Raw genomic sequence first — 10308 nt, forward strand, 5'->3', positions numbered from 1 at the left:
TGTCAGTGTGTTGCGGCCAGGATCCCCACTGACAGCAGCGAGTATCCGCTGCTGCTAGGGCCCCGGGCTGGGACGCAGTGGAGTGGGAGGGCCTGCGTCCCCCCTGCCACCCACTCCTTGGGTGGCAGACTCCCCCTTTTCCCCTGGCCTAGAGAGGCTGGGTATCTGACTAACTATTTGCTTGCTGCCCCGCCCTGACCTAGGGCCTGGGCTGCTACAAACCCCGACCGAGCCTCTGCTTAAGGGCCTGGGCCTCTGATTGACTATTTGCTACTGACCCAGCCCCTGCTTAAGGGCCTGGGCCTCTGATTGACTATTTGCTACTGACCCAGCCCCTGCTTAAGGGCCTGGGCCGCTGATTGACTATTTGATTACTGCCCCGCCCTGACTTAGGGCCTGGGCCGCCATAGGCTTTGCCTCAGCCCTTGCTTAAGGGCCTGGGTTTTGGACCTCTGGACTCAGCCCCTGCTTATCGGCCTGAGCCCCTAACTGTGTGCCCATTGCCCTGGACTCCCGCTGGACCAGAGCGAGGCGCTGGGACACCCCACAGCCCCGCTGAGGGCCAAACCTCGGCCCAAACCTACTACACCTTAGTAAACGACAAGGCTAAAGGGAAAGGCAGTGGTGCCAGATACAAGGAATGAAACACAACACAATCATAGTTATGCCCATAGTGACTGCAAAATCTTTTTATATACTTCTTATTATCATCAGTGTATTATTTTCTCTGGAGTCTAGACCTTAGAATCATAGACTCAGAGAAGATCAGGGTTGGAAGAGATCTCAGGAGGTATCTAGTCCAAGGCCCTGCTCAAAGCAGGACCAATCCCAACTAAATCATCCCAGCCAGGGCTTTGTCAAGCTGGGCCTTAAAAACCACCATCTCCCTAGGGAACCCAGTGCTTCATCACCCTCCTAGTGAAATAGTGTTTCCTAATACCCAATCTAGACCTCCCCCACTGCAACTTGACTATACCGTGACCAGGGCCATTCTTACCCATACGCAAATGACGCAGCTGTGTAGGGCACCAGGAAATGTGGGTGCCCTACGCAGCTGCGTGCTGCTCCAGTGGCCAGCCCAATCCCCCAGCCAGCTGAGCCAGCCAGGAAAGCTGCCCCCAAAGCCCCCAACCCTGCTCCGCCCCAGCCCCACCCCCACTCCACTCCTTCCCCTGAGCTGCATCCCAGGGGACTGCAGCAGGGGGTCGGACGCTCCCCGCACTCACCGGGTGGCGGGAAGTGGACCGACTCAGACCCAGCCCACTCTGCGCCGCCGGCTCCCAGCCATGCTGCCAGTGACTGCTGGGGGGCGGTCCCTCTCTGTCCCCCAAGTTCCAAGGCTGGGAGCCAGGGGAGCAGAGCAGAGCAGGCTGGGGCCAGGTCACTCCACTTCCTGTCACTCTGTGAGTGTGGGGTCGGCCCGCCCTGCAATCACCGGCCGGCAGGAAGTGAAGCGACCCAGCCCAACCTGCTCTGGTCTGCCGGCTTATGCTGGAGGGCAGTTTTCCCCCCTACCCCCAAGCCTGCTCGTGCCCCTCTGCGGGGGGAGGGGGTTGCATAGGGCACCAAAATGTCTAGGAACAGCCCTGACCGTGACCAACAATTTTGGATGTTGATAAAAATAATCGCCTACCCCTGGTTCAGACAATGGACTTGAGACCCACTGGGGTGTCCCTACACAGGTACAAGTACTAACAACAATGGCTGCCCTTTAGCCATAGCTTTTAATCAGGGCAATACATTGATACAAACCCCTGTTAAATCATTTCTCAGCCTGAGCCCTTCACCCACTTTCCTTAGGATAGGGGTGGGCAAACTACGGCCCATGGGCCAGATCCAGCCCACCAGCCATTTTAATCCGGCCTATGAGCTCCTGCTGGGGAGCGGGGCCTGGGGTTTGCCTCACTCCAGTGCTCCCGCCAGGAGCAGGGTCGGGGGCTCTCGGAAGCAGCGGGATGGATCCCTCCAGCTCCTACGTGTAGGGGTAGCCAGGGGATTCCGCTCTGCATGCTCCCCCCACCCTAAGCGCTGCCTCTGCAGCTCCCATTGGCAGACAGGGCAGCGTAGGAGCCAGAGATGGGACATGCCACTGCTTCCGGGAACCGCTTGAGATAAGCGCTGCTCAGAGCCTGCACCCTTGAGCCACCCCCCCTGATCCTGCCATCCAAACCTCTCGATCCCAGCCTGGAGCATCCTTCTGCACCCCAAATCCCTCATCCCTACCCCAGAGCTCGTACCCCCAGCCAGAGCCTGCACCCCTTCCCACACCCCAACTCCCTGCCCCACCCTGATCTCCCTCCTGCCCTCCAAACCCCTTGATCCCAGTCCGGAGCATCCTTCTGCACCTCAAACCACTCATCCCCAGCCCCACCCCAGAGCCAGCACCCCCAGCTGGAGCCTTCACCCCCCTCCCACGCCCCAACCCTAATTTTGTGAGTATTTAAGGCCCGCCATACAGTTTCTATTCACAGATTTGGCCCTAAGGCCAAAAAGATTGTCCACCCCTGCCTGAGGGCATTGGGCCATGTGGATGTTTCATTTCCCACCTCAGTTTCACACAGAGACACAATTTCCTTTGCACAGATCCATGAACAGCAAAACCTCCCTGTGTCCCTTGTCTGAGCCAGGGCATTCAATTCCATTGAAACCTTCTCTCCTGCAATGGCAATGGTCAGACAGATGGGGCGTGGCCACCTTCAGCCCTGACAGTGCTCCAGAGAAATCCTGACCCCGGCTCTTGGAATGATTTGCTGGAGATTTGAACAGGAAAGGGACTGTCTGAATTGTCAAAGTGGGGAATGAACAACAATCGACAGCAATGTGATTAACACAAACACAGTGTAATCACGCTCCAGCCGGAAGGGAAATGGGCAGGAATTCTCGCTGTTCGGCCACGGACACACTTACACTAATGCACAGCTGTGAGTGTGCTGGGGCAGCTGCTCTGAGCAATTTAAGTGATAATTCAGTGAGAACAGGGTCATAGCATCATGAGACAGCTATCCATTGAGTAGTTGTGGCTGAGTGGTTAAGGCAATGGACTACAAATCCCTTAGGGGGTCTCTCCCCACAGGTTTGAATCCTGCTCCTGCCAGATACAGAAGCACTCGGGTGGTGGTGTTGCTGTTGTCTTAGTGCCTGAGCATCCACAGTGTAACTGGAGCCAGATCTGGTCTCACTCTTAAGCGCCTACACTTAAAGCGGTGCTGTGACATTACTACAGCACTTTGTAGCAGACAGGGGTGGGGGAACTTTTTGGCTTGAGGGCCACATCTGGAAATAGAAATTGTGTGGCAGGCCATGAATGCTCACAAAATTGGGGTTGGGATGCAGGAGGGGGTGCGGACTCTGTGGTGGGGCTGACAGGTTTGGGGTGCAGGAAGCTCTGTTAATGAACTTCTTGAATGCAATGCGTTCATCTTCAGTGGCTTCTCGTGTGTCCGGTACTTCCATTCCTTCAATTGATATGCTCATTAGTTCATTCACATGATCAGGCAGAAGGCGACTTCTTTCAGAACACAAAATTCTATTCAATGATGAAAAAGAACACTCAACTGTAGCTGTTGTGACTGGAAGTAGCAAGAGATGAATTCCTACATCTTTCATCCCAGGAAACATAACACAAAGATCGGGTCGAGCCACTAGTGATGGTAAAAAAGAAGTTGAAGTCAAATCTTCATTCATTCGTCGTATGATATTCCACTCTGTGTTCAAATTCTCTATTCTGTCCTGATCACATGGCAGCCCCATTGCTGGTAGTGCCTCATTCCACTCAACTGTTGGTGTTTTATAGGACAGGCATCTGTAAAAGCTACATAGAGGTTGAGTAGAATCTATAAGTCGCTGTTGTAGATTTTTAAGAATCAAGTCTGTGTACTTTTTCAGTTGTCTTAACAAACACTTCTTGTCTTCTTCACTTAAGGATTCAATATAAATGCCTTCATTAGTCAACTTCTGGACTGAAGTCTTTGCTTCTTCCAGTACTTTTTCAATGGATAGCTCTCTGATTGATCCAAATGTAGCTTCTATTGCTGGACAATGATCTGCTACTGTTTGTAGCAGATGCCTGGATGGCATTGTTTAATGACCCAAGTGGTTTCAACAGTAGACTTACGAGAGAGAGAATGGCAATAATCTTCTCTGAACGTACTAGCAAAAGTAATACACCAGCCTCACTACTTAGAATCATAGAATATCAGGGTTGGAAGGGACCTCAGGAGGTCATCTAGTCCAACTCCCTGCCCAAAGCAGGACCTAATCCCAACTAAATCATCCCAGCCAGGGCTTTGTCAAGCCTGACCTTAAAAACTTCTAAGGAAACAGATTCCACCACCTCCCTAGGTAACCCATTCCAGTGCTTCACCACCCTCCTAGTGAAAAAGTTTTTCCTAATATCCAATCTAAACCTCCCCCACTGCAACTTGAGACCATTACTCCTTGTTCTGTCATCTGGTACAACTGAGGACAGTCTAGATCCATCCTCTTTGGAACCCCCTTTCAGGTAGTTGAAAGCAGCAATCAAATCCCCGCTCATTCTTCTCTTCTGCAGACTAAACAATCCCAGTTCCCTCAGCCTCTCCTCATAAGTCATGTGCCCCAGCCCCCTAATCATTTTTGTTGCTCTCCGCTGGACTCTTTCCAATTTTTCCCACATCCTTCTTGTAGTGTGGGGCCCAAAACTGGACACAGTACTCCAGGTGAGGCCTCACCACTGTCAAATAGAGGGGAACAATCACGTCCCTCGATCTGCTGGCAATGCCCCTACTTATACAGCCCAAAATGCCATTAGCCTTCTTGGCAACAAGGGCACACTGACTCATATCCAGCTTCTCGTCCACCGTAACCTCTAGGTCCTTTTCTGCAGAACTGCTACCTAGCCACTCGGTCCCTAGTCTGTAACAGTGAATGGGATTCTTCCGTCCTAAGTGCAGGACTCTGCACTTGTCCTTGTTGAACCTCATCAGGTTTCTTTTGGCCCAATCCTCTAATTTGTCTAGGTCCCTTTGTATCCTATCCCTACCCTCCAGCGTATCTACCACTCGTCCCAGTTTAGTGTCATCTGCAAACTTGCTGAGAGTGCAGTCCACGCCATCCTCCAGATCATTAATGAAGATATTGAACAAAACCGGCCCCAGGACCGACCTTTGGGGCACTCTGCTTGAAACAGGCTGCCAACTAGACATGGAGCCATTGATCACTACCCGTTAAGCCCGACGATCTAGCCAGCTTTCTATCCACCTTACAGTCCATTCATCCAGCCCATACTTCTTTAACTTGCTGGCAAGAATACTGTGGGAGACCGTATCAAAAGCTTTGCTAAAGTCAAGGAATAACATATCCACTGCTTTCCCATCATCCACACACCCAGTTATCTCCTCATAGAAGGCAATTAGGTTAGTCAGGCATGACTTGCCCTTGGTGAATCCATGCTGACTGTTCCTGATCACTTTCCTCTCCTCTAAGTGCTTCAGAATTGATTCCTTGAGGACCTGCTCCATGATTTTTTCCAGGGACTGAGGTGAGGCTGACTGGCCTGTAGTTCCCCGGATCCTCCTTTTTCCCTTTTTTAAAGATGGGCACTACATTAGCCTTTTTCCAGTCATTCAGGAGCTCCCCCGATCGCCATGAGTTTTCAAAGATAATGGCCAAAAGCTCTGCAATCACATCCGCCAACTCCTTTAGCACCCTCGGATGCAGCGCATGGACTTGTGCTCATCCAGTTTTTCTAAATAGTCCTGAACCACTTCTTTTTCCACAGAGGGCTGGTCACCTTCTCCCCATACTGTGCTGCAGTCTGGGAGCTGACCTTGTTCGTGAAGACAGAGGCAAAAAAAGCATTGAGTACATTAGCTTTTTCCACATCCTTGGTCACTAGGTTGCCTCTCTCATTCAGTAAGGGGCCCACACTTTCCTTGACTTTCTTCTTGTTGCTAACATACCTGAAGATGGCCTTCCTGATTTCACTTCTGCATCCCTGAGCAATATTTTTATACTCCTTCCTGGTCATTTGTCCAATCTTCCACTTCTTGTAAGCTTCTTTTTTGTGTTTAAGATCAGCAAGGATTTCACTGTTTAGCCAAGCTGGTCGCCTGCCATATTTACTATTCTTTCTACACATCGGGATGGTTTTTTTCTGCAACCTCAATAAGGATTCTTTAAAATACAGCCAGCTCTCCTGGACTCCTTTCCCCCTCATGTTATTCTCCCAGGGGATCCTGCCCATCAGTTCCCTTAGATCCATCCCATCTTGGTAGATACTTTCCAAAGCCAGTAATAACGGCTGGAGTAATTTTAAGACAACAGCCAAGGATCGCTCATGAGAAAGCCAGCGGGTTTTCCCAGGTTGGACAAATTTGAACTTCAGTCCCAGTATATCTTCTATATTTTCCAAGATATTCAGTCTTTTTGGACTCTTGCTGAAAAAAGAATATAATGAAGACATTAAATTTATAGCTTTTTTAATGTCTTTTGAAGATTCTGCAGCTCGTACTAGTGCTAGTTGGAGTAGATAGATGGCCTCTGCAGTGTGTATAGAAGAGATTAGGGTTACACTTTTCTCTGAGCAAAGCTTGTACTCCACCATGTCTTCAAGAGAAGTTTGCAGCTCCATCAAATGCACAAGCAGCCATCTGTTTGGGGTCCAATTGACAAGCATTTAACTCTTCTAAGATGTGGGTTGTCACAGATGCAGCCGATATGTCTTCTATAACTTGAACATCTAGAAATGCATCTACTGGCCTACCCCTGACATCAAGATAACATACACAATGACTTAATACTTGATGCCCATTTGCATCGGTGCATTCATCAGCCATGTATGCAAATGTTTTGTATGTGGTGAAAGAGTTCTTCACTTTTTCAACTGTTGAGTCTTTCACTGTTGCACCGCATGCTCCTAGCCAGTCAGTTGAGTTTCTTGCAGAAAGATAGTGAGCATTTGCTGGTCTTGTTCAGAACCAGTGTTCCACTTCAGGATGAACAAGTGACAATGCACTTAACATTGGCCTCCAGTTTGTAGTGTGTGGTATCTCTTGCTTAAATAGAAAGTAGGATGCCACAGCCATGTTTGTTCGCATGAACTGTGTTGTGTCTCCAGCATTCTTAACAGCCTCATTAAGTCCTTCTAAAATTGGCTTTGAAAGTAGGCTTATAAGGCTTTCTGCATGTTGATGCACTGCAGAGGCCTGGTGTTTCGCTGCCTTTTCACATAGTTTGTCAGCATTGGCTCTTCTGATTGGTTTGACAAACCAACCTCCTCCACTTCTACCAATTATAGCATTGTGAAGCTTTCCTTCTTCGTAAGCTTTTTTGCAAGAGGTGCACCAATAGCCATCTTTTGTAACTTCAATAAATGGGAACACTTTGACTGATAAACATTGGGAACAGCCTTTAGGTTTTGGAGATACTGTTTCTTCAGTAGGTAGCTGTATTTGTGCTGATAATAAAACAGAAAATATCATATCGACTCTATATAAATCCATGGTACGTGCACACCTTGAATATATGTGCAGATCTGGTCACCCTATCCCAAAAAAGATATATTGGAATTGGAAAAGGTACAGAGATGGGCAACTAAAATGATTAGGGGTATGAAACAGGAGGAGAGATTAAAATGACTGGGACTTTTCATCTTAGAAAAGAGACGACTAAGGGAGGATATGATAGAGGTCTATATAATCTTGACTGGTGTGAAGAAAGTGAATAAGGAAATGTTATTTAATCCTTCACATAACACAAGAACTAGCAGACACCCAATGAAACTAATAGGCAGCAGGTTTTAAAAATAACAAAAGGAAGTACTTCTTCACACAACATAAAGTCAACCCGTAGAACTCTTTGCCAGGGGATGCTGTGAAGACCAAAACTATACCAGGATTTAAAAAAGAACTAGATAAATTCCTGGAGAATAGGTCCATCAGTGGCTATTTGCCAGGATAGCGAGGGATGCAACACCATGCTCTGAGTGTCCCTAGCCTGTTTGCCAGAAGCTGGGAATGGGCAACAGGGGATGGATCACTTGATGATTACCTGTTCTGTTCATTCCCTCTGAAGCAGCTGGCCTTGACCACTGTCGGAAGACAGGATACTGGGCTATATGGACCATTGGTCTGACCCAGTATGACCATTCTTAAGTAAAAATTAATTATAATAATAAAAATGTTTAGTACAGAAACTCCCCAACATAATGACCTCTCAAGATAGCAACGATGTGAGATAACAACCTTGGCAAACAATGCATTTTAAAAATCTTGGCCTACTAGGAAAAATATTTATATAATATTCCATTCCCAGTCACAAATCTAGCATTCTGGAGCAAAGTCACTTAAAATATAGGCCAACAAACAAATGTTTATTTAACGTGCCACTCACTTTTCCCTCCACCGCACCTCACTCACTGCCCTTGGTCAGTGGAGACTCAGAGTTCAGAGGTGCTTTCACATGAGTTCACCTCCCAGGTGGGGGGCAAGAAGGCACCTTGCTCGTTCCTCCAGCTGCTCACTGTTTGCTGTGCCACCATTCACTCCACCACTCTGTTGCCAATGGCACTGCGCAGTCACCTTCTGCTGCCACTGTGACCTCTGCGAGTTGGTCTCTTGAGGTTCCACCAGCTCTCAGTGATTTCAGCTGAGCTCTCAGTGGGGGAACCTCGCTGCTAGTGCAGGCTGGGCTGTCTCTTCCACAGAAACACTGTCCCCACAGCAGGTCTAAGCACTTAGACCTGATTATCAGTGATTTCAGCTGCAGTGGTCACTTAACAGAACAAAAGACTATCTATGGAGCCTAATCAGCTCTGTCTTTAAACAGTGGAGAGGGGCAGGTCCCCACCCTCTCTCTTGATGCCCTCAATCAGCACAGACTAAGTACAGTTCTACTGCCCTTTACTCATACACTAAGAACAACAACATTTTTCATTACACTCCCCCCCGCCCCCGGGAATTCAAGTGATTTGTAACCCAACCCCAGCCAAAATCTATCACTTGGGCAACACAGCTCTGTGTGCTGGATACCTAGGGAGATTAGGTGTGAATGTAAACACAATCTGGTCCTGAAGCCTTTCTCCCCAGCCCCAGCTCATCACTAGCTGTCAGGGAGAGCTCATTTAGACTTTGCTTACAAAACATCATTTGAAATTATTAGGATGGCCAACATCACCGAAATGAATGCACTGACATTGTCATAAAAAACAACAGCTGTAGAAGGGAGCTAGTCTATGTTCATACTTTTCAAATCTATGATACTTTTTCAGATACACATATTTTATCATACACTTTAAAAGCATATAAAGTGTGTATTAATGTTTCAATTTCAATTCAAATTTCCAAACAGTCACTAAATTGGCATGTAACTAGTTCACAAAACTGGGGGGGAGGGTGTTGAGGAAATTCGAGGGGGTGTAGGGAAATCACTGCTTTGGGATTGGTTTTAGCCTTGCTCTCTCCTGTCTTGCTTTTAGATGGGCTGTTGACCACCTTCTGGGGCTTGGCAGCTTTGACCTTTTGGGAGCTTTTCTCTGCTTTTTTTGTCCCTGCTGCAGCCACCACTTTCTTAGGACTATTCCTAGCCCTGGGCATGGTGGCCTTTCTGGGGATCCTGAAAGTTTCTTGGTGGCTATTTTCCTGCTCAGAGCCACTGGCTTGTACTTGTGCCTTGTCCTGGGGGCCCAGCTGCTCCCAGCTGGCTGAGTGTGAAGGAGCCAGGGCCGGCTCCAGGGTTTTTGCCACCCCAAGCGGCGGGGTGGGGGGGAGCCACGATCACGATCGGCTGCACTTTGGCAGCAGCCCCACCGTGCCGCTTCATTCTTGAGCAATTCAGCGGCAGGTCCTTCCCTCCAAGAAGGACCGAGGGACCTACCGCAAAATTGCCGCCGAAGAGCTGGACGTGCCGCCTCTTCCCATTGGCCGCTCCAAGCACCTTCTTGGTGCGCTGGTGCCTGGAGCCAGCCCTGGAAGGAGCCAAGGTGCTGGTGACCTCGGCCTGCACCAAAGTGCCTTTGCTTGTCAGACTCCTAGCCCCAGCTGATGTGGTTCTTGTTCTTCTGCACAGCCCAGCCCATGGTGACCAAGGACCTGCGAAATGTACATTCATATTATACCTTTGTTTAATCAATGAAAACATAAACTAGAGCCTTGGAGGACTGGAACTGATTTCAGCTGATGGACAGGTTTGCTAAGTTTTTATACATTTGCCTAGGGAAATGTTAAGTGTTCAAATTCATTTTGAGCATCCCCATTCAGTGGAATTCCTGAACATACTGGAAATGGATATGAAAATATATTTCCATTAAAAAAAAAAAAAAACAACCCTCTC

The sequence above is a fragment of the Malaclemys terrapin genome, chromosome 15 (genome assembly GCF_027887155.1).
Source record: "Malaclemys terrapin pileata isolate rMalTer1 chromosome 15, rMalTer1.hap1, whole genome shotgun sequence".
In the NCBI taxonomy this organism is placed as follows: domain Eukaryota; kingdom Metazoa; phylum Chordata; order Testudines; family Emydidae; genus Malaclemys; species Malaclemys terrapin.